We start from the raw sequence: 24,329 nt of genomic DNA on the forward strand, positions 1-24,329 counted from the left end.
TTGTGGGGTCAGTTCATTTTCGGCTAGTTCCTTGGTCGGACTTATATTTCTCAAGATCTATAGGCCCCTTCCTATGTATTCAGTTCTAACCACAGGGTTTTAATCTATTGCCTGTAGCTTCCAAGGCGGTTCCCTCTGTTATAGCTTCTTCTGTTTGCTGGTCTCTTCAGTGTCTGGTTTCCGCCCTGACACAAAGGGGACAGTGGTGGACACTTTTTTTCTTTTTTTTTTAGGCTCACTTGTTCAGTCACTTTTTTTTTTTTTAGGCTCACTTGTTCAGTCGCGCTGTGGGGAGGGAGGGACACTACAAACAAATAACACTTGCATGTGCTTGCAGCGCCTCAGCCACACTGGGTCTGCCCCCGCTCAAGGCACGTGTAGCCTCCCTGCCCACACTGCTCAGGATCTAGGCTGCTCCACCGGGAACCATCTGTGGCCAGCCCTGAGCTGCTTGCACCTCCCAGGTCTAAGCTGCTCAGGTTCAGGCACTCGGGTAGTCCTCAGAGGCGCAGACTCGGTTGGGCCTGTGTTTTGTGCCCTTCCCAGGTCCGAGCAGCTCAGGTGATAAGGTGTTTGGCCAGCGCGATTGCTGCAACTTATCGCCTCCCTGCCGCTCAGTTACCTAGGTGTACAACTGGTGCACCTTCTCAGGCAGATGTTGACCATCCAGACTCCCAAGAAGTTTTAGTTAGCAAAGAAGCCTGCTTACAGTTTTGTAGATAATGTCTCTCTGGGGCTGCGATTGCCCCCTTCCAGCTCTGTCTGCCTGTCACCAGAGTGGGATGGTCTGTAGCCAGCTATCTCTGTACAGTCCTTTGTTCTGTGCATGGGCCTGGTGGTGTCTTAGGTTAGGGCTGGCTTTTTGCCTGGTAGATATCCCACAGTCTGGTTTGCTAGACCAAATTATTTCACTCAGATAGCGCTCAGGGTATTCAGGCCAGATCCTTGCAATGCAGCCCGCGCCGGGCCTCCCTGCCCAGCCCCCACTTGCAAATGGCGGATGCAGGCATCTGCCCTGCTTCTTCACTTGGGGGAGTTACTGTAGGGCTCGTAATCTGCGGGTTTTAACTGTTTATTTATTTTTCCTCCCTGTTATGTTGCCCTCTGCGGTTCCAAGGCTCGGCACAGATTCGGCAGTGAGAAGGTTTCCTGGTGTTTGGAAACTTCTCTCTTTTTAAGACTCCCTTCCCGGGATGGAGCTCCGTCCCTCCCTCTTTTGTCTCTTTTTTTGTCTTTTATATTTTTTTCCTACCTCCTTTCGAAGACATGGGTTGCTTTTCTGGGTGCCTGATGTCCTCTGCCGGCATTCAGAAGCTGTTTTGTGGAATTTACTTGGCGTTTAAATGTTCTTCTGATGAATTTGTGGGGGAGAAAGTGTTCTCCCCGTCCTACCCCTCTGCCATCTTAGCTCCTCTGTCAAAATCAGGACTTTAAAAACAAAGAAGCATTTCAATCAAACTACTCTCACTAAAAATATTAGTATCATTATAATCACTTATAAGACTTCTGAAAAGAACAGTGAGATACTTTGTACCACAAATAAATACAAAGTACCTTCTAAAAAGTTCATTTGAAATAATTTTATCATTCAAAAATGTATATAGTAACCTACTTATAACATGCATAATATACTAGTAAAGCATCTATGTATGTATACACATGTGTGCATGAGTGTGATTTCCAATTAACTAAAATTAAATTCTATTTCCAGCAAGATATTGTAAGGAGTTCCATAGACCAACTTCTATTTCACTAGTGAAACTGGTGAAAATTATTTAAAACAAACAAAAACAACCACAAAGTCATGGGAAATGGTCTGAAGGATACACAGCAAATAGAGAATTCAAAGTCCACTGAAACTTAGTAACAACAGAGACTGTGATATTTGAACCAATGTTTACTTCTCTACTATTCTCTCCCAGTTCAGTGACACAAAAACTCTGCAGACTGGTGCAGACGCACAGGGCTCCCTCTCCCCTCAGGGCCCAGCTAGAGGCCATCAGCCAAGAGAAGCCCAATGTCAACATTTCTCATCCTGCCGCCATACCTGTTCCGAGTGAATGAGTGAATGCGGCTGAGAAGTGGGGCCTCTCTTCTTCCACCCATCACCCACCAGTGGGATGCAGGCTCTGCCTTAGTTATAGCATGTTAAGAATGCTGAGGCCCACATCCCCTTTGCCATGATTCATTGGTAGCTTATATATCAGAGGTTCCAAGCCAGGACAGGCAAGCTGAAGACCTGAGGCTACTTCCATTCCCTCCACTGAGCACTCAGCTCATAGAACGAAGTATCACTCAGAGGGAAAAGTAAACTCCCCACTTCCAGTTTAAGTCCTGGCTCACTTGGTGTACACCCAAGAGAAATGATAGCATACGTCCATAAAACCTTGTATACAAATGTTTATAGCAGCTCTACTTCCAATAACTTTTGAAAGTTATTTTTAAAAAAGAATGAGAACCATGTTCCATAAATTTTGTTGCTGATGGCACACAATCAAAAGAAGTTAGAGATCATTTATTAGCTATTTTTTTTTCCATTCCAAAGCCAGGTAAAACTAAATTTTTTAAGTTTTAATTTTTGTCAGGACTATACTTGTACACAGTTTAAGACTCAACTAGTGCTACAAGATCAAAATACAGCCCCTAGTCACTCCATTTTCCCCTCCAGAGAGGCAGCCATGTTAATCTTTTCTAGATGTCTTTTGGCCATTATCAACTTCTATCTAACAATATATTAGTATTGTTGTTTCTTGATTTGGGGGAAGGGTTTGTTTTAGGCATCATCTATTGATTTCCCATTATGAAAAAAAATGCAAATTTAGCTCCATTTCTTTCTCTTGTCCCACCAAACACATATGCCCTTTCGCCTTCCCATCCTTCCAGACTCTCCAGGGAGTGTTCACATTTACTTATTAGCTGTTTTTGGTGGATGGATATATTTAAACTATATCCTAATTCTTGACATTTATATCACTGTCTATAAGGCAGCCTCACCTATGTAACTGTGGCTGTTTATAAACCAGCACAAGTTCTAGTGAAGAAGGGTGAAATCCCACAGATGGAACTGAAACCAGTGCCAATCCCATTATATATACAAAATAAACTTTCAGTTCAGTTCAGTTCAGTTGCTCCATTGTGTCTGACTCTTGGCAACCCCAGGAACTGCAGCACGCCAGGCCTCACTGTCCATCACCAACTCCTGGAGCTTGCTCAAACTCATGTCCATTGAGTCGGTGATGCCTCCAACCATCTCATGTCAACCTCTTCTCCCCCTGCCTTCAATCTTTCCCAGCATCAGGGTCTTTTCCAATGAGTCAGTTTTTCACATCAGGTGGCCAAAGTATTGGAGTTTCAACTTTAGCATCAGTCCTTCCAATCAATATTCAGGACTAATTTCCTTTAGGATGGACTGGTTGGATCTCCTTGCAGTCCAAGGGACTCTCAAGAGTCTTTACCAGCACCACAGTTCAAAAGCATCAATTTTTCGGTGTTCAGGTTTCTTTATAGTCCAACTCTCACATCCATACATGACTACTGGAAAAACCATAGCTTTGACTAGACAGACATTTGTTGGCAAAGGAATGTCTCTGCTTTTTAATATGCTGTCTAGGTTGGTCATAGCTTTTCTTCCAAGGAGCAAGCGTCTTTTAATTTCATGGCTGCAGTCACCATCTGCATGATTTTGGAGCCCCCCAAAATAAAGTCTCTCACTGTTTCCACTGTTTCCCCATCATTTGCCATGAAGTGATGGGACCAGATGCCATGATCTTTGTTTTCTGAATGTTGAGTTTTAAGCCAACTTTTTCACTCTCCTCTTTCACTTGCATCAAGAGGCTCTTTAGTTTTTTGCTTTCTGCCATAAGGGTGGTGTCATCTGCATATCTGAGGTTATTGCTATTTCTCCCGGCAATCTTGATTTCAGCTTGTGCTTCATCCAGCCCAGCATTTCTCATGATGTACTCTGCATATAAGTTAAATAAGCAGGGTGACAATATAAAGCCTTGACATACCCCTTTCCCAATTTGGAGCAAGTCTGTTGTTCCATGTCCAGTTCTAACTTTTCTTCCTGACCTGCATATAGATTTCTCAAGAGGCAGGTCAGGTGGTCTGGTATTCACATCTCTTTCAGAATTTTCCACAGTTTCTTGTGATCCACACAATCAAAGGCTTTGGCGTAGTCAGTAAAGCAGAAGTAGATGTTTTTCTGCAACTCTCTTGCTTTTTTGATGATCCAGTAGATGTTGGCAATTTGATCTCTGGTTCCTCTGCCTTTTCTAAAACCAGCTTGAACATCTAGAAGTTCAAGGTTCACATACTGTTGAAGTCTGGATTGGAGAATTTTGAGCATTACTTTGCTAGCATGTGAGATGTGTGCAATTATGCAGTAGTTTGAGCATTCTTTGGCATTGCCTTTCTTTGGGATTGGAATGAAAACTGACCTTTTCCAGTCCTGTGGCCACTACTGAGTTTTCCAAATTGGCTGGCATATTGAGTGCAGCACTTTCACAGCTTCATCTTCTAGGATTTGAAATAGCTCAATTGGAATTCCATCACCTCCACTAGCCTTGTTCATAGTGATGCTTCCTAAGGCCCACTTGACTTCACATTCCAGGATGTCTGGTTCTAGGTGAGTGATCACACCATCATGGTTATCTGGGTCATGAAGATCTTTTTTGTATAGTTCTGTGTATTCTTTCTACCTCTTCTTAATATTTTCTGCTTCTGTTAGGTCCATACAATTTCTGTCCTTTATTGAGCCCATCTTTGCATGAAATGTTCCCTTGGTATCTCTAATGTTCTTGAAGAGATCTCTAGTCTTTCCCATTTTATACAAATAAACTCTAGATCTAGTCTAAACCTTATGATACTTATAGTCTTCCACTCTAATTTCCTCCATTAATATACAATCTCTTGGCCAGGCAACTATAGACCAGAGATACTGACTTGCCTAAGATCAATTTACATTTGCTGTATCATTCAATAACTGGGCTTTTTTTCCCTCTTCATCTTTTCCTTAACTTACATGCATGGTTTGTGGACATGATTATTCTAGAGTAAAGATTGGCAAAGTTTTCCTAAAAAGAGCCAGAAGTAAATAATATTTTAGGCTCTGTGATCATAAGGTATCTGTCTCAACTAGTCATCTGCTGTTGCAGTGTAAAAGCAGCCATAGACAACCTATTAACAAATGATGAATAGACATTGGAACACAGATTTTCAAACCAAAGTTTCAGTATATTTTAGTGTGAACACTGAAATTGGAATTTCATATTATTTTCATGTAAAAACTATTTGTGATAATATTCTTTCAATTTTGTTCAACCATCTAAAAATATAAAAAGCTATCTTAACTCTTGGACCTTATAAAAGCAGATAGTTGGCTAGGTTTGACCCATGAGCCATAATTTGGTGATGCCTATCTTTGACTATGATTGACTAAGATTTAACTAGGGAAATTTTCTGAAATAATTATTAAACTTTAGAAACATATTTATTTTCCCCAAATATGCTACTTAGGGATCATGGTGGGAGTAGGCAGAAACTATCAAAAGCATTGCATTTGTGGTTTTAACACTTAACACCCCTCGAATCTAACTATGTACAATTAAAATTAATTCTAGCATTGCCTGAGAACATAAACACAAACAAACAATCCCCCAAGCTGTTTAGTAATCTGCTTGGCAAGCTTGTAAACTGAAAATTGAATTCACTCTTCAACTGAGTGAATTTTATCTTGAAATCTAGATAGTAGGGGAAGGAAAGATCATCCAGTCATTCTCAGAAGCCCACGTAAGGGACTTTCTTCCTTTTCTCAAGGTCTGTCTTATTTTCTCTTCCTGTCTGTCTCCCTCTCTTTCTTTCTTTGATTTATTATCATTCATAACCTTTCACTTCTAATCACTGTATTATTTTCTAATACACAGATTATAACTAAGGAATAGAAAACTGGTTTAAACAAAGGTTAAAAAGTCAACCTACCAAATCATAATTTTACTTATTTACAAGTTAATTTGATTGGATTTTCAAAACTGAACTGACACACTAAACATCATCACAGCTAGGAGCCAACCTGTCTTTTGTTTCTGTGGAGATTTCTGGCAGCTTTGCTCCTAGCTGGAAACCTTACACATGCCCATCTTTATTCAATTATCATTGGCTTTAATTGCTTCAGAATCAACATTTATCCAGTTAACATTTACCCCCCCCCCCCCTTTAAGTGTACATACCTAGATCTGAATACATCTTGTTAGAAGATGAAGTATGTCTTTCTGATAGTTCTGCCACAATGATAGTGTGAGGGATGTACAGAGACCACAAAAATCTAGAAGAAAGACAATTCTAATAAGCCAAATGTAACGGTTTTCTTTCCTTGCCTCAATTTTCTTTCAGTTCAGTCGCTCAGTCGTGTCCGACTCTTTGCGACCCCATGAATCGCAGCACGCCAGGACTCCCTGTCCATCACCAAATCCCAGAGTTCACTTAGACTCACGTCCATCGAGTTGGTGATGCCATCCAGCCATCTCATCCTCTGTCATCCCCTTCTCCTCCTGCCCCCAATCCCTCCAGCATCAGAGTCTTTTCCAATGAGTCAACTCTTCGCATTTTCTTTACTGTTTGGCTATTTTAAATGTGATATGAACTCCATACATTTTTAACACAAAAAGAGTAAATGCTACTTATAATAGGAAAAAAAGAAAATATTTAAACTGGATGAAATTGTTACCTTCTCTAAACATAATCCAATATAGCAATAAGAAGGCAAATCACATTGATATACACTGGGGTGGGGCGGGAATCGGGTTATGATTCATGTTATATTTGGTCCTAAGACATGCACATTTATTTGGCATGAGCATACCTATGCCTCTTTTCTATGGGTTTATGGAAGTGTATTCGCTTTTCTGGTACCATGATCCTTTTCTATCTTTTTTTTTTTCTCTCTAGCCCTTTGGGACAAATTTAGAACAGAATGTACTCTAACTACAGTGAGTCAAGGGTATAATCAATGTAACATGAGTTAGAATGATTTTTTAAAAATGTTTACAATAATCTCTTCTGTATATTGTGATCCTTTTATGAAAATGATTAATGAGATTTTATAGTTAAATGACTCCTGGGGGAGAAAATGCAAAAAAAAAAAAATTTGATAGTATATGAGTTAGACTCAAGCTTCTCTAGGTTTCCAAAAAGCAAACAGAAATTTCTGAATTATGAATTTCTTCCTGAGGCAAGTCAAACTCTAACTTTAAGAATTTCTGTAAGAAAACTACAATCTTGCATTATTTCCAGTCTGAAGCCAAAATAGTCTTTTGAATTTTGTCTTAAAAACTTACATAATATTCCTAAAGTCATCAAATATCAAGCTCAGGGATGTTGTACAAATTTAACATAGATACATTTTAAGTTCTCCAAGACTGGCAAAGACACAAATGGACATACGGTTAATTGAAACTGTCTCCAACTGCTCTAGAGATTTGGGAAAAAAAACCCAGTGTATGAAAGGTGACCATCAAATATACAAATGCCTAGGTAATCATGCCCCACATATGTTCTCTCTCATACCACGTGTCTGAATCATTTATATTTTCTTGCTCTGATGCACAGTTCACAGTTCTAATAGTGACTCATGGGAAATAAAACCATTTGATAATGGTCTAAGTCATTATTAAGAGTTCTCATATCTTTTTTTTTCTTAAGCAGGAAGACTTTTCCAACAAAATTATGCATGGAATCCCCAGAGTGGAGTGTAGATTTTTAAAAAATAAGAGCTTTGAGTGTAGATTTTTTAAAATAAGAGCTTACTTCATAAAACACATGAGCAAACAAGATAGATTCTCTAAATTGGGGGTTACCCACCAAGGTCTCAGTGACAAATCTGGCTTGTCACCTATTTTTATATAGCCCACAAGAATGGTTTTTGCATTTTTAAGCTGGTGAAAGTGAAAGTCACTCAATTGTGTCTGACTCTTTGTAATCCCGTGGACTGTAGCCTGCCAGGCTCCTCTGTCCATGGAATTCTCCAGGCCAGAATACTGAGTAGGTAGCTATTCCCTTCTCCAGGGGATCTTCCCAACCCAGGGATTGAACCCAGGTCTCCTGCATTGCAGGCAGATTCTTTACTATCTGAGCCACCAGGGAAGCCCTTTTTAAGCTGTTGAAAAGTATCAGAAGAAGAATAATCTTTTATGAGACATGAAAATATATGAGATTCAGATTACAGTGTCCGTAAATAAAGTTTTATTGAAATACAGCCATGCTTATTTGTTTACTTACTGTGTATGGCTGCTTTCACATTACAACACAGATTTGAGTTCTTGTGACAAAGACATTATTATCACTCACAAAGACAAAAATATTTACCATCTGGCCCTTAACAGAAAATGTTTGCTCACCTCTTCTGTAAATGAGAACAATGTAGCTCACTTCCTAAAAACATGATTTACAGTTTACTTTCCTCTTAACACGTGGGTATGTTATCTACTCTGCCAGTTGTAAATATCCATGGGAATTGTTCATCACATCTACCTGAGGGCAAGTTTTGTAACTAGTAAATTGGGTAGGTAATTTCTCAGCTCTCTGCCTCACCTTGTCAAGAACCTCAAAGAAATTAATGTGTCATTTCTGCCATCGAGGAGCTTTAAATCTAGTTCAAAAGAAAACAATCTTCTGTTCTGCACTGAGTCAAGTGAGAAACAGCTCATTTCTGTGATTTTTATCAGGAAACCCTCCTATTAGGCCTGTGCTTAGAAAGCAAGTGAAAGCAAAGTCTGGAGAAAACCAGGAGGGTATTTCCATCACAGCAAAGAACTTCAAATTCAATACTGAACTCTGTTGTTCTTAAGACCTTCACCTTCTGCTTAGCCTGCCCTTTACCCTCTTCTGTTCCTTCCCGTTCTTAGTTCTGCTCATCTCTAGCGCAGAGACATCAGGTACTCCTTTTCTGCCTTACCTGCTTCTCACCTAAGCCTTCAATATTCCATCTTTCACTCCAAGCAACTTATTAAAGTTTAGCTTTTATGTTTCCTAAACAAAGATGATTCTTTTCCTAAGAGAAACTCTGAAGCCACTTGTTAAAATAATACTACTTAAAAAAAAAAAAAAAGACATTACAGCTGACAAGGGGAGGGTGGGGAGGAAAGCATCCTTGGTGAGAAAGGTTTGGAGATAGGTACAGGGTGGTAGGGAACAAGTTAAACAAGAAGCGAGTTTGGATAACAGGAGTTAAAAGGAAATAAGAGACAAGCAAGCAAGATATGGCCAAGGGGTTTGGCAAAAGTAAAACTTAGCAAACAAATGGAGAATCATTGTAAGTTTTTAAACGTATGAGTAGCATGATGAAATTAGCACTTACTGAACATGGATATTGAGGCTAGATTCAGGGGACAGGTACACTTAAGACCAAACAGTCAGATAGAAGGAAGTTGTAATAACCCAGTGGAATATGGTAAGAACCTGGACTTCAGCAGGAGCAATGGGGATGGAGAGGGGGAAAATGACTATAAAGATTTTCTAGAGAAAAAAGAAATTGATGTGACATATCTTTAGGAGAGGAGAGGAGGATAAAATTTGAGCCTGGATGACTTTAAAAATGGTAGACATTATCAAATACATTATCACTTTAAAAATAAATACAGAATTTATATCTTTCCTACTTTCATAAAAAGAATCCAGTCTTCTTATAGAAAAGGCATGTACACATATACACAGGGAAATAAAATTAAGACAGAGTATAAATTAATAGAAATAAAGGAAATTGAGGATGATGTCATCCTCTGCCTAAGTACTAAATTGAGCTCTGAACTTCCTTGCAGCTGAGGCAGGTGGCTTTGCAGCTGTAACTATGTATACTATTTTCTCCAGAGGCCATTACTTGTCTGGCAGTAAATTCTGGGAAAATAATCACACTGATCTTTACTGAGTAATGCAATAGATACGGTATTAGTAGTGGTTCCTTAAAAAGACACACACACACACACATACACAAAGCTCTTCATATGGCCAAAGCATTGATCACCAAAGGGAGAAAATCACCAAGGGAGGGCATGGTGTTAAGTCAGTTCTGTGAAGGCTTTTCTAAATGAAAGGAGGCAGGTATGGATCAAGTAAGGTGATACGTGAGCCTGTTCAGGACTAGGGCATGGAGCTGAGCTAGAGTGCAGATGTAAGTCTTTGTTGTACTAGAGATACACAACCTGTACTCTGGAGCAAAAAGGAGATGCTAAGACTTGGCTCAGGAGTGAAGGAACGAGAGGACAAGGTGAACAGTGAAGCTAGTTGGCCACAATTCTTCAAGAACCTCAGGCCATTTCTCCATCTTCTCTGGAATCTCATTAACAGAGAACAACTAGTCCATTACTTTCACAGGATCCTCACAAAGTTAACCAAAACCACTTTTCATGGCCACAGGAAATTGTCACAGATGCCTCCTTCCCAACCTGTCCCTTGGCATAGGGTGGGAAGTGAAGGAATGCTGAGGGGGCAAGCTTGGTGGGGACTCCTGGGGAAGTCACATGCTCCACCTGGAGTCTGCAGGAAAGGAGCATGGCCCATGTGAAATCTTAAGAAAGAGATATTTGGACTTTCCTGGTGATGCAATAAGGGATACGAATCTGCCTGCCAACACAGGGGACGTGGGTTCAATCCCTGGTGTGAGCAGATTCCACATGCCACTGAGCAACTAAGCCTGTACCCACAATTACTGAAGCCCGAATGCCTAGAGCCTGTTCTCTGCAACAAGAGAAGCCACCACAATGGGAAGCCTGCATACCTAGGAAAAGCAGCCCCCACTGGCTTCAACTAGAGAATGCCAACACACAGCCAGAAGACCCAATGCAACCAAGAATAAATAAATAAAGAATTTTAAAAGAATAGGGTATTTAATAGCAACAACTTTCTCCCTTACAGTTGTTACCATCAAAAATTTCAGAACATTTTCCTTCAACATTTTCAGAAAAACATAATAAATCCTAGGCTGAACACAAAATGCATGCTCTCTAATCACCCTGTCCTTAACACACTGTAATTGCTTGCTTTCTTTTCTGTTTTTTTCACTGAACAATAAATAAGTTTCAGAGGACAAGACATTGTCATCTTACTCATCACTGCATTGCCGGCACCTATCACTGTGTTCAGTACATACTATGTTGAGTAATGTCGAATGAAAGCCTTCCCACATTTTTCTCCTTTAGCTATTTGGACTATTCTTGATCCTGACTCAAGTTCTTCCTAAAGCAAAGGGACTGTCTTTCATGCTGACTCAAGAGGCCTGAAGCTGTGTATTGGTAGTCATAATTATTAACCGCATAGAATTTTGTCCTATTATTTTTAGTAGAGTTGTTGTAACAAAAAGGATATATAGCAAATTATTCTTTTCTCTTCAAAAGAGAAAAGAATTATTCTCCCCTCTACTTCCTTCTCTGTAGCTCTTCCCAAATTCACCAAAAAATCCCTACCACCTCTTTGCCTCAGTAGTAAAGAAAATTAATGACAACATGGCATTTATTGGATGTTGACCATATGACAGCCTTTGTTCTAAACACTTCATTTACAAAGAAGGAAAAAAGACACAAAATAATTTTTAAAGTTACACTCCCCCCTCAGTTCTGATAACCAAAAATGGGGGTGGGGCGGGCAGGCGGGGAAGTGACCCAAGCTGAAAACCATTGAAATAGACAAATGCTCAGAAATGGATAGAGACCAGAGTTGAATGTTCCCGGCCAGTGGTTCTTAAATGCATGGCCCTTAGACTTGCAGAACCAACATCACCTGGGAGCTTGTTAGAAATGCAACATTCCTTCTCCAGACACTTGAATCAGAATCTGTACTTTAACACCATCTCCAGGTGATCCATGTGCATACTGAAAGGCACTGCTCTAGTCTATGCAAGGAAATATAGGCACTTCTGAAAACCTTTAGGTATTAAGAAGTTCTAGATAGCTGAGAGAAGGGAAGACTGATGAAGGTCTGGAGAAACAGTGAGGAGAACAACAACATGGTGTCAGGCAAAAATTGTCTAAGGCAGATCATTAAAGACCTCCAAAAAAAATGTTCAATTTTTTATTCAATTGTTTGCTGTGCTGCGAAACAATCTCTGGTGGCTCAGACAGTAAAGAATCTGCCTACAGTGCAGGAGAGCAAGGTTCGATCCCTGTGTCAGGAAGATCCCCTGGAGAAGGGAATGGCAACCCACTCCAGTATTCTTGCTTGGAAAATTCCATGGACAGAGGAGCCTGGCAGGGTACAGTCGATGGGGTTGCACAGAGTTGGACATGACTGAGCAACTAACATTTCCTCCTATGTCCTCTGTGTCCCCAAAGCTGCAATACTACTCTGCAATAGACAGGAGCCCTGTGTCTGTATTGAAGAAAAGCCAGCTGCTTCATATCTATGTTGATGTGGGGAAGATGGAAGAAACCAGTTGCAAAAGGCAAGACACAGGAGACAGAGCAAGAGTTCAGAGGAAGCAGAAGCTTAAAACAAGGGAACAGAGGCCCCCAAATCTCCAGCAACGTGTAAAGGGGCAGGGTTGCTGGTTCCAGGCATCACACTCATACCCAGTTGTGTCCAACTCTTTGTGACCCATAGACTGTAGCCCACCAGGCTCCTCTGTCCATGGGATTTCCCAGGCAAGAATACTGGGGTGATATTTCCTACTTCAGGGGGTCTTCCACACCCAGGGATCCAACCAGTGTGTCCTGCATCTCCTGCATTGCAGGCAGATTCTTTCACACTGAGCCACTTGGGAAGTTGGTTTCATGTATGGAATGGGGATAATATCCATTTTCATGTTAAGGGAAGTAAGCCCCAAAGAGTAGGAAAGCAGGGCTGGGGACAAGCATCTGTAAATTTGCATTCAACTCTCTATATGTTCTATAGCTTGTGTGTCAAACTTGGTCACTCCTTGTTTCTAAGGAGATGTGTATCAGAAATGAATCTTTTTCCGAGACCCCCAGTTTCATTTAATCTGTATTTATAACTAAAATTTCCATAGAATGAAAATCCTAAAAAATTCTATTAACCTCAAAATAAACAAGGGAAGAAGTAGTAGAGCAAATGACTGACAAATTTGTGCGACATCCCATGCAATGAAATGGATGCTGCAAATGGATAATGAGACCATATTCAGCATATTAGCTCTCAATAGATCAAAAAAAAATCTATTGGAGCAAACTTTAGCATGTCAATCAAAAATTTTAAAACATCAACTCAATTAAGACTAATTGTATTAATTAGTTTGAACAATACACACCAACATACCAGGAATCAACTGTTTCAAACAGTCGCAAATTAAAATTTATGTTGAAGAAATGTTTGTATTGAAACAATCTGCTTGATTTCCATTTTAGAAAACAGTTTGGTAGTTTCTTAAAAAGTTAAACATACACTTACCATATGATCCAGCTATCCTACTCCTAAGATAACTGAAAGACTACAGCCATACCAAGACTTGTACGTAAATGTTCATAGCAGCTTTATTTGTAAGAACACAAATTAGAAAAAACTAAAAGTCCATCAACTGGAGAATGATAACCAAATTATAGATTATCTACCTAATGGAATACAATTCAGCAAAAAAAAAAAAAAAGAAAAGAACTCTTTATACACTGTAACAACATGGACAAATTATTTATGCTAAGTGAAAGAACATGACCAAAAGTGTGCATGCTGTATTATTCCAGTCATATAAAACTCTAGAAAATGCAAACTTCTATGTGGTGACAGAAAGCAGACCTGTGGTTTTCTAGGGAGGGGGCCGTGGGAAGGGAATTACAAAGGGGCACTGAGGAAATTTTCAGAGTGATGGATATGTTCATTATCTTGGTTGTGCTAATGGTTTCACAAGAACACATGTATGTCAAAACTCATCAACGTGTACATTGTAAATATATGCTGCTGCTGCTACTGCTGCTGCTAACTTGCTTCAGTCGTGTCCGACTCTGTGTGACCCCATAGACGGCAGCCCACCAGGCTCCTCTGTCCCTGGGATTCCCCAGGCAAGAACACTTGAGTGGATTGCCATTTCCTTCTCCGATGCATGAAAGTGAAAAGTGAAAGTGAAGTCACTCAGTCGTGTCCGACTCTTAGCGACCCCATGGACTGTAGCCTACCAGGCTCCTCCGTCCATGGGATTTCCCAGGCAAGAGTGCTGGAGTGGGGTGCCATTATATCAATTAACCCTCACTAGAGTGGTGAGAGTTGGACCATAAAGAAGGCTGAGTACCAAAGAATTGATGTTTTTGAATTGTGGTGCTGGAGAAGACTCAAGAGACCCTTGGGACTGCAAGGAGGTCAGCAGTCAAGCCTAAAGGAAATAAACCCTGAATATTCATTGGAAGGACTGATGCTAAAGCTGAAGCTCCAATACTTTAGTCACCTGATGTGAAGAGCCAACTTAGAGGAAAAGATCCTGATGCTGGGAAAGACTGAAGGTAAAAGGAGAAGGGGGTGACAGAGGAGGAAGTGGTTAGACAGATATCACCGACTCAATAAACATGAATTTGAGCAAATTCTGGGAGAGAGCGGAGGACAGATGAGCCTGGTGTGCTGTAGTCCATGGGGTCACCAAGAGTCTAACATGACTTAGTGACTGAACAACAGCAAACTTGTGAGGAAACATCATGCCAAAAACTGTTTTTAAATGATAATCAGCCATAAATTAATCACAAAAGGAAAGAGTGCTAAACACACAACATTTTTCAAGCATCATTGGAATCATTCCATTTCTTCTTCAGCAGCACTGGAGCCGGGTGTACTTCTCTGTGAACAGTCCAGTGCTCAGCAGGCAGGCTACTGTAGTTATGGATGTTAAACTGCTCTCATCCTGTCTCTAATATTAATTAAATCATGGTACTTGTGTTGTGATTGTGATTTGGTCCATGTAAGAAAAAGTTGGCAAAAACTCAACATTCAGAAAACTAAGATCATGGCATCTTGTCCCATCACTTCATGGCAAATAGATGGGGTAACAGTGGAAACAGTGGCAGACTTTATTTTTTTAGGCTCCAAAATCACTGCAGATGGTGACTGCAGCCATGAAATTAAAAGGCGCTTGTTCTTTGGAAGAAAAGCTATGACCAACCTAGACAGCATATTAAAAAGCAGGACATTACTTTGTCAACAAAGGTCTGTCTAGTCAAGGCTATGGTTTTTCCAGTAGTCATAGATGAATGTGAAAGTTGGACCATAACAAAGGCTGTGTGCTAAAGAAGTGATGCTTTTGAACTGTGGTGTTGGAGAAGACTCTTGAGAGTCCCTGGGACTGCACGTAGATCCAACCGATTAATCTTAAAGGAAATCAGTCCTGAATATTCATTGAAAGGACTGATGTTGAAGCTGAAACTCCAATACTTTGGCCACCTGATGCAAAGAACTGACTCATTGGAGAAGACCCTGATGCTGGGAAAGATTGAAGGCAGGAGGAGAAGGGGTCAACAGAGGATGAGATGGTTGGATGGCATCACTGACTCAGTGAACATGAGTTTGAGTAAACTCCAGGAGTTGGTGATGGACAGGGAAGCCTGGCATGCTTCCCAGTCCATGGGGTTGCAAAGAGTAATTCATGATTGGGCAACTGAACTGAACTGAAGCTTTTTATTCAAATAGGCTTTGGAACAGAGTTGAGCTCTGTGGTTGTGAAAAAAGCATGGATGTATCATTTTCTTTACATAAAGAGCCAGTTGAAGGCATGCTGCACTCACTGCAGGCTCATTTATCAAACAAGATAAATCTGTGAGAGTGCTTTGTCAATTATAAAATAGTAGAGAGCTGGAAATAGTTTCTGCTACTGCTTCTGCTGCTGTTGATTAATTAGGATGGTGACTGTGATTATTAATTCATTTGGTCAATACAATTAGCTAATTTATATAGAAGCCTTGAATTCCAAAGTGAACTGATGCATTAATCATAAAGTTCACATGAAACTGGTAACTAAGTAAATGAGCTAAGTGTTCCACAGGCACACCCCCAAAATGAGTGTGATCAGCACTGTTTTCGTCTTCTCTAAAAGAGGTATTATATTTATACATATATACACAAGTGTGTGGAGAGGGCCAGGGTGAACTGTGTGTATGTGGCAGCCCTGGGGATTATTAAGACTGTAAAGAAATGAGAAAGATTAAGTACAAGCTAGGCATTTTGTGTGTCAAATAATACTCTAGTCAATGAGTGTCATAAACAGTTAACATGAGGGCAAATAAACATCTCAAATAGTAACTCCTCTTTTACTTCTCTGCATGTTAGAGAATATCAACTTAAAGCAAAGATACCTCACAATCTCCCATTTTACAAGTGTTTGCAGCTTTTTTTTTCTGCCCCCTACATTTGACTTTCCCTGTTTCGTTCCCAACCTCCTTTCTTTAATTCCCTCTGGTCTGCCAGGCCCTTGTAGGACAAAGCACAAGTTCAGTTTTTCTGCCTCGTTCTCTTCCTAGGCTTTTTTTTTTTTTAATATAAATTTACTTATTTTCAATTGGAGGCTAATTACATTACAATATTGTATTGGTTTTGCCATATATCAACATGAATCTGCCACGGGTGTACACATGTTCCCCATTCTGAACCCCCCTCCCATCTCCCTCCCCGTACCATCCCTCTGGGTCATCCCACAGTGCACCAGCCACGAGCATCCTGTATCCTGCATCAAACCTGGACTGGCCATTCGTTTCTTATATGATATTGTACATGTTTCAATGCTAGGCTTTTTCTTTTTGGTAAGGATAATATATGTCAAATCAGGGCCTTACACAACTTCTTTCACATGCATTTTTTTTTTCAGAGCTATGTCACAATGGTAAGTTTTGCTGAAATCTAGTTTTTTGTGCTCATTTTGAGCACATCATATACACAAAGATCTTCACATGCTTATTTGCACATTCCGAAGGGTTTGGAATGAAGACAGCTTCCTACTTCTCACCCGAAGCCCACTTCTGACCCGAAGTCACTTCTTTGACTTAGGCCTCTCTCTCATTTCTGAGCCTGGAGATGGACTGGGATTATCACTCTTGGGCCTAATTTCCCTTCTCAATGCACCATATAATGGATTTTTAAAAACACAACCTCAAGAGTGCTGATTTAATTAGTAGAAGCCCATAGACCCAAATTTGTGAATCATGAAATATAATGATATAAATGTTGGTTTGCATTTTGAATAATGTGAATGTTGGTGTGGAGCAAAGAGCAAATGTCTGGGAGGTCTGGTAGCAACTGGGGAGAGCCACAACACCCCCATGAGCCTCATAAAAACAAGATTCCTTTCCCATCAACTTGCTTGGATTCGCATTCTTTCTTTGGCCAACCATAGATACTACCTTGTCTGCTGGGACCCGACAACAGAAGAAACTATAACCCAGGTCCCAGGGGACCAGCAGGAGGCTAAAGCCTGATTCTATTAAAATAGACTGAATACTACCCAGCTGGAGAGACTGCAGGATGCACCTCTTACTGGGAAACCCTCCCACCCATAGGACAAAGTATCGAAACCTGTATTTTTAATGCAATGTACATGGATATGACTGCTCTTTGCTGTAAAGCACAGACAAAAGATAAAACATGTGTCAATCTATGTCCACCATGAATACAATCCACAAACCAATCCAAGTCTATCTGATTTTCCTTCAAAATATTTCATTAATTCCCATAACTGGTGTCCAGTCCAGGCCTTCCTTGGTTTTTTCATGTGCAGATTGCATAGCCGACATTTCTTAAAGGCCTGAGATGGGACAGGCACTTTACATGCACGACTGTTAATTCTAAAAGTTACATTATAGAGTAAAGCTTTTACAAATGAGGGGTGGAGGAGAGCTATTGTTTCTGCCTGCCTGGGACCACTTTCCTCTCTCTTATAGTCCTTTGGGGCATTATTCCTACCCCACCCCACTCCCAACAACAGAACATTCATTAACCCTCCCCCCAGGCATGTCTAGGTCAACCATGGAACTGTAATGATGGGCTGGGGATGAGCCAATGACAACGACACAACAACTAAGATAGCTTTGTGCTGGCAACTATTCCAAATGGTTTCAATATTTTAAGGTATTTAATCCTCATAACAGCACTATGCCATCAGATCAGATCAGTCGCTCAGTCGTGTCCGACTCTGCGACCCCATGAATCGCAGCACGCCAGGCCTCCCTGTCCATCACCAACTCCCAGAGTTCACTCAGACTCACGTCCATCAAGTCAGTGATATCATCCAGCCATCTCATCCTCTGTTGTCCCCTTCTCCTCCTGCCCCCAATCCCTCCCAGCATCAGAGTCTTTTCCAATGAGTCAACTCTTCTCATGAGGTGGCCAAAGTACTGGAGTTTCACCTTTAGCATCATTCCTTCCAAAGAAATCCCAGGGCCTAGTATTTTCACACTTTATCAAATAAGGAGACAGAAGCACACAAAGGTTAAGGAACCTGCCTAAGGTCATAAGCTAGGTTTTTTTTTTTTTCTCAAAACTTAGAACTGTGGCTCTAGAAAGAGTCCTTTTCTCTTGGTGAAGAAACCAGGAAGAGCAACGGTTACCAGTTATCACATCCCCTACTTCATAGTGAAATCTGCTTACACCTCTTCCCCAAAAAGGAAGAGAGAATCCTGGTGGTTTTAAATCTCTAGTTTCATTTCTTGAGTTCCTGCAGTTGCCTTAGCTTGACTGTTCAGCTTTCCTTCAGCTTTGGGAGTTAATCCAGTTTACTATACAATACCTTTTGTTTTAACACAGATTGAAGTGAGATTCAATCACTTGCCAGCAAAAGATTACTGGTTAACACCAGGAAAAGGAGGCTTAGAGAGGCTAGATGGCAGAGTTGGGAACACAGCCAGGCTTTTCTGATTTGAAAGCCCCTGTGCAGTCCGCATGATCAATCCTCAGCTGGCCTGCCCTTCACGGAATCTCACCATGTCTGTTCCTTCCACTCACAACTGCACAGTAAGCCTTTCTTAAACAATGCTTTCATCACTCTTCAATTTCTCTAACAGTTTTCCCCATTTCCTGATGTATCTAGTCCACACCCCTCTCCCTAGTTTCTGATGCCCTCCAAATCAGGCCTCACTTAAATTTGAATGTTCCCACCATCCCCCACCCATCAAGAACCCAGCCTAGTAATTCACACTGCTATCATTTCTTTACTCAAGTCCTTTCAAATGACTAAAATTAAACCTACTCAAGATTCAGTTCAAGTCTTGCCCTTTTCCAGGAATTGTGACCATTCTAACCATTATCAATAACCTCAGATATGCAGATGACACCAGCCTTATGGCAGAAATGAAGAGGAACTAAAAGGCCTCTTGATGAAAGTGAAAGTGGAGAGTGAAAAAGTTGGCTCAAAGCTCAACATTCAGAAAACTAAGATCATGGCATCTGGTCCCATCATTTCATGGGAAATAGATGGGGAAACAGTGGAAACAGTGTCAGACTTTATTTTTTTGGGCTCCAAAACCACTGCAGATGGTGATTGCAGCCATGAAATTAAAAGATGCTTACTCCTTGGAAGGAAAGTTATGACCAACCTAGATAGCATATTAAAAAGTAGAGACACTACTTTGCCAACAAAGTTCCATCTAGTCAAGGCTATGGTTTTTCCAGTAGTTATGTATGGATGTGAGAGTTGGACTGTGAAGAAAGCTGAGTGCCGAAGAATTGATGCTTTTGAACTGTGGTGTTGGAGAAGACTGGAGAGTTCCTTGGACTGCAAGGAGATCCAACCAGTCCATTCTAAAGGAGATCAGTCCTGGGTGTTCATTGGAAGGACTGATGCTAAAGCTGAAACTCCAGTACTTTGGCCACCTCATGTGAAGAGTTGACTCATTGGAAAAGACTCTGATGCTGGGAGGGATTGGGGACAGGAGGAGAAGGGGATGACAGAGGATGAGATGGCTGGATGGCATCACCAACTCTATGGACATGAGTTTGAGTGAACTCTGGGAGTTGGTGATGGACAGGGAGGCCTGGTGTGCTGCGATTCATGGGGTCACAAAGAGTCAGACACGACTGAGTGACTGAACTGAACTGAACCATTATTAATTTCTTTAACTGAGAGCACTGGACTATTTTGTCTGAACTAACAGAAAGTTAGTTTAACAAGGCAAGTGAGACCATTATATCCATCTTCATAACATATATACTTTTATTTCATCTGTTAGCTATTACATGAAAGTATTACTAACTGAAAGTGTAAAACAGGAGTTGTAAAAAAAAGAAAAGAAAAAGAAACCAAATTGTAGAATTGATTCCACTTTAAGTAATAGTAAAAATGATTTCCTTTAATACTTTTATCTCTCAAGTAAATGACTCAAGTTTTATTTTCTGTTAAGTCTCAAACACACCAGGATTCAGATAAAACTCCAGCTGAATGGAAAAGAACAAGGACTATGATTTTCTCCAACCATATATTTCTTAGTTGAGATGATTGCCTTTTTTGCAAGTTCAAAGCCCTTCTTCCTCTGTGTGAGGTGTTTGGCCCCCCACTGATGGTTTTTGGTGAAGCTGGACTGACATTCCTGACATGCCCAAGCAACTCATTCTTGACTACACTCAGGAATATTTCAATCCAATTAAGTGGAAAATCACAAAGCTCACAGCTGCCAGGATGAACTACCATTGTTTCTAAAAATGTTATTTATATCTTCCTTCTTCTGAACTTTAGAGTATATAACTTTCTGTTTAAGTAAAAACTGCTTGAGCCCTTGACTCATCAAACTTAAGACACTCCACTTTTACTAAATAATGTCCCTACAAGCCTTGTTTGGTTTGTACTTGTAGTCCCACAATGGTCAGAAATGATTTTTAAAGGCAAATCAATAAAATATTTAGACAGTATAGGAAATATTCTTATGCCTTCAGGATAAGAGGCTGACTTCTTTAATAGAACATACAAAGTGCTAAGAATAAAATAAAATTGACAAATATGACTTTATTGAAAGTAAAAATATATATTCACCAAAAGACACAGTTAAGACAAAAAAAGGCAACCCACAGACTAGAAGGAGATATGGGTACACATATAATCACAGATCAATAAGAAACAAGCAACCCATTTTTAAAAAATGAGCATGTTGAATTCTACCAAAAATTTAGAGAAGAGCTAACACCTATCCTGCTCAAACTCTTCCAGAAAATTGCAGAGGATGGTAAACTTCCAAACTCATTCTATGAGGCCACCATCACCCTAATACCAAAACCTGACAAAGATCCCACAAAAAAAGAAAACTACAGGCCAATATCACTGATGAACATAGATGCAAAAATACTTAACAAAATTCTAGCAATCAGAATCCAACAACACATTAAAAAGATCATACACCATGACCAAGTGGGCTTTATCCCAGGGATGCAAGGATTCTTCAATATCCGCAAATCAATCAATGTAATACACCACATTAACAAATTGAAAAATAAAAATCATATGATTATCTCAATAGATGCAGAGAAAGCCTTTGACAAAATTCAACATCCATTTATGATAAAAACTCTCCAGAAAGCAGGAATAGAAGGAACATACCTCAACATAATAAAAGCTATCTATGACAAACCCACAGCAAACATTATCCTCAATGGTGAAAAATTGAAAGCATTTCCTCTAAAGTCAGGAACAAGACAAGGGTGCCCACTTTCACCATTACTATTCAACATAGTTTTGGAAGTTTTGGCCACAGCAATCAGAGCAGAAAAAGAAATAAAAGGAATCCAAATTGGAAAAGAAGAAGTAAAACTCTCACTGTTTGCAGATGACATGATCCTCTACATAGAAAACCCTAAAGACTCCACCAGAAAATTACTAGAACTAATCAATGACTATAGTAAAGTTGCAGGATATAATATCAACACCCAGAAATCCCTTGCATTCCTATACACTAATAATGAGAAAACAGAAAGAGAAATTAAGGAAACAATTCCATTCACCATTGCAACGGAAAGAATAAAATACTTAGGAATATATCTACCTAAAGAAACTAAAGACCTATATATAGAAAACTATAAAACACTGGTGAAAGAAATCAAAGAGGACACTAACAGATGGAGAAATATACCATGTTCATGGATTGGAAGAATCAATATAGTGAAAATGAGTATACTACCCAAAGCAATCTATAGATTCAATGCAATCCCTATCAAGCTACCAACAGCATTCTTCACAGAGCTAGAACAAATAATTTCACAATTTGTATGGAAATACAAAAAACCTCAAATAGCCAAAGCGATCTTGAGAAAGAAGAATGGAACTGGAGGAATCAACCTGCCTGACTTCAGGCTCTACTACAAAGCCACAGTTATCAAGACAGTATGGTACTGGCACAAAGACAGAAATATAGATCAATGGAACAAAATAGAAAGCCCAGAGATAAATCCACGCACATATGGACACCTTATCTTTGACAAAGGAGGCAAGAATATACAATGGATTAAAGACAATCTCTTTAACAAGTGGTGCTGGGAAATCTGGTCAACCACTTGTAAAAGAATGAAACTAGAACACTTTATAACACCATACACAAAAATAAACTCAAAATGGATTAAAGATCTAAACATAAGACCAGAAACTATAAAACTCCTAGAGGAGAACATAGGCAAAACACTCTCCGACATACATCACAGCAGGATCCTCTATGACCCACCTCCCAGAATATTGCAAATAAAAGCAAAAATAAACAAATGGGACCTAATTAACCTTAAAAGCTTCTGCACATCAAAGGAAACTATTAGCAAGGTGAAAAGACAGCCTTCAGAATGGGAGAAGATAATAGCAAATGAAGCAACTGACAAACAACTAATCTCGAGAATATACAAGCAACTCCTCCAGCTCAACTCCAGAAAAATAAATGACCCAATCAAAAAATGGGCCAAAGAACTAAATAGACATTTCTCCAAAGAAGACATACAGATGGCTAACAAACACATGAAAAGATGCTCAACATCACTCATTATCAGAGAAATGCAAATCAAAACCACTATGAGGTAACATTTCACACCAGTCAGAATGGCTGCGATCCAAAAGTCTACAAGTAATAAATGCTGGAGAGGGTGTGGAGAAAAGGGAACCCTCTTCTACTCTTGGTGGGAATGCAAACTAGTACAGCCACTATGGAGAACAGTGTGGAGATTCCTTAAAAAACTGGAAATAGAACTGCCTTATGATCCAGCAATCCCACTGCTGGGCATACACACTGAGGAAACCAGAAGGGAAAGAGACACGAGTACCCCAATGTTCATCACAGCACTGTTTATAATAGCCAGGACATGGAAGCAACCTAGATGTCCATCAGCAGTTGAATGGATAAGAAAGCTGTGGTACATATACACAATGGAGTATTACTCAGCCATTAAAAAGAATACATTTGAATCAGTTCTAATGAGGTGGATGAAACTGGAGCCTATTATACAGAGTGAAGTAAGCCAGAAAGAAAAACACCGATACAGTATACTAACGCATATATATGGAATTTAGAAAGATGGCAACAATAACCCTGTGTACGAGACAGCCAAAGAGACACTGATGTATAGAACAGTCTTATGGACTCTGTGAGAGAGGGAGAGGGTGGGAAGATTTGGGAGAATGGCATTGAAACATGTAAAATATCATGTATGAAACGAGTTGCCAGTCCAGGTTCGATGCACAATACTGGATGCTTGGGGCTGGTGCACTGGGACGACCCAGAGGGATGGAATGGGGAGGGAGGAGGGAGGAGGGTTCAGGATGGGGAACACATGTATACCTGTGGCGGATTCATTTTGATATTTGGCAAAACTAATACAATTATGTAAAGTTTAAAAATAAAATAAAACTAAACAATAAATAAATTAATTAATTAATTAAAAAAAAAATGAGCATGAGCCCTGAACCATCTCTGCAGATAAGAGGAAATCCCAGTAAACAACATACTTGGGAAAAGTGACACATTTCACTAGTAATTAAGGAAATGCAAGTTGAAAAGCAATGAGATATAACTAGTTACCTACCAAAACAGTTAAAATTTAAGACTCAAAATAACATGTTTATAGGACTAGAACTCACACACAGCTCTGGTAGAGGCATAAACTGTGACCACCATTTTAAGAAACTTTCTGGCATTATCAACAACAGTTGATACTATTCACTCTATGACACAGCAATCCACTCCTAAATATATAACTCAATAGAAATACGAGCATGAAAATTCATGGAAGCATTATTCACAACAGCCAAAACCTGGTCAAAGGCCAAATGTCCATCAGCAGTAAGATGGATAAATTATATTCTATAATGAAATACTCCATAGAAAGATAAATAAATAGATATACTTAGTAACATAGAAGAATTTCAAAATGCCATGTGAAGCAAAAGAAATGGGGGAGGGAGTTGTGCGTTA

The 24,329-nt window shown here is 39.9% G+C and overlaps 1 long non-coding RNA gene across 1 annotated transcript in view; it reads right to left on the reverse strand.

Annotated features, from left to right (window-relative positions):
• Positions 1-1,369: 1,369 nt before the first annotated feature.
• The window catches only part of LOC112586489, a 51,963-nt gene continuing 29,003 nt past the window's right edge, over positions 1,370-24,329 (reverse strand). The window contains exons 3-4 of the long non-coding RNA XR_006552779.1: positions 6,228-6,322; positions 1,370-1,428 (exon numbers count right to left, since the gene is read on the reverse strand). This is a non-coding gene — a long non-coding RNA (uncharacterized LOC112586489). The remainder of the gene's footprint in view (positions 1,429-6,227; positions 6,323-24,329) is intronic.

The sequence above is a fragment of the Bubalus bubalis genome, chromosome 8, assembly GCF_019923935.1.
Source record: "Bubalus bubalis isolate 160015118507 breed Murrah chromosome 8, NDDB_SH_1, whole genome shotgun sequence".
In the NCBI taxonomy this organism is placed as follows: domain Eukaryota; kingdom Metazoa; phylum Chordata; class Mammalia; order Artiodactyla; family Bovidae; genus Bubalus; species Bubalus bubalis.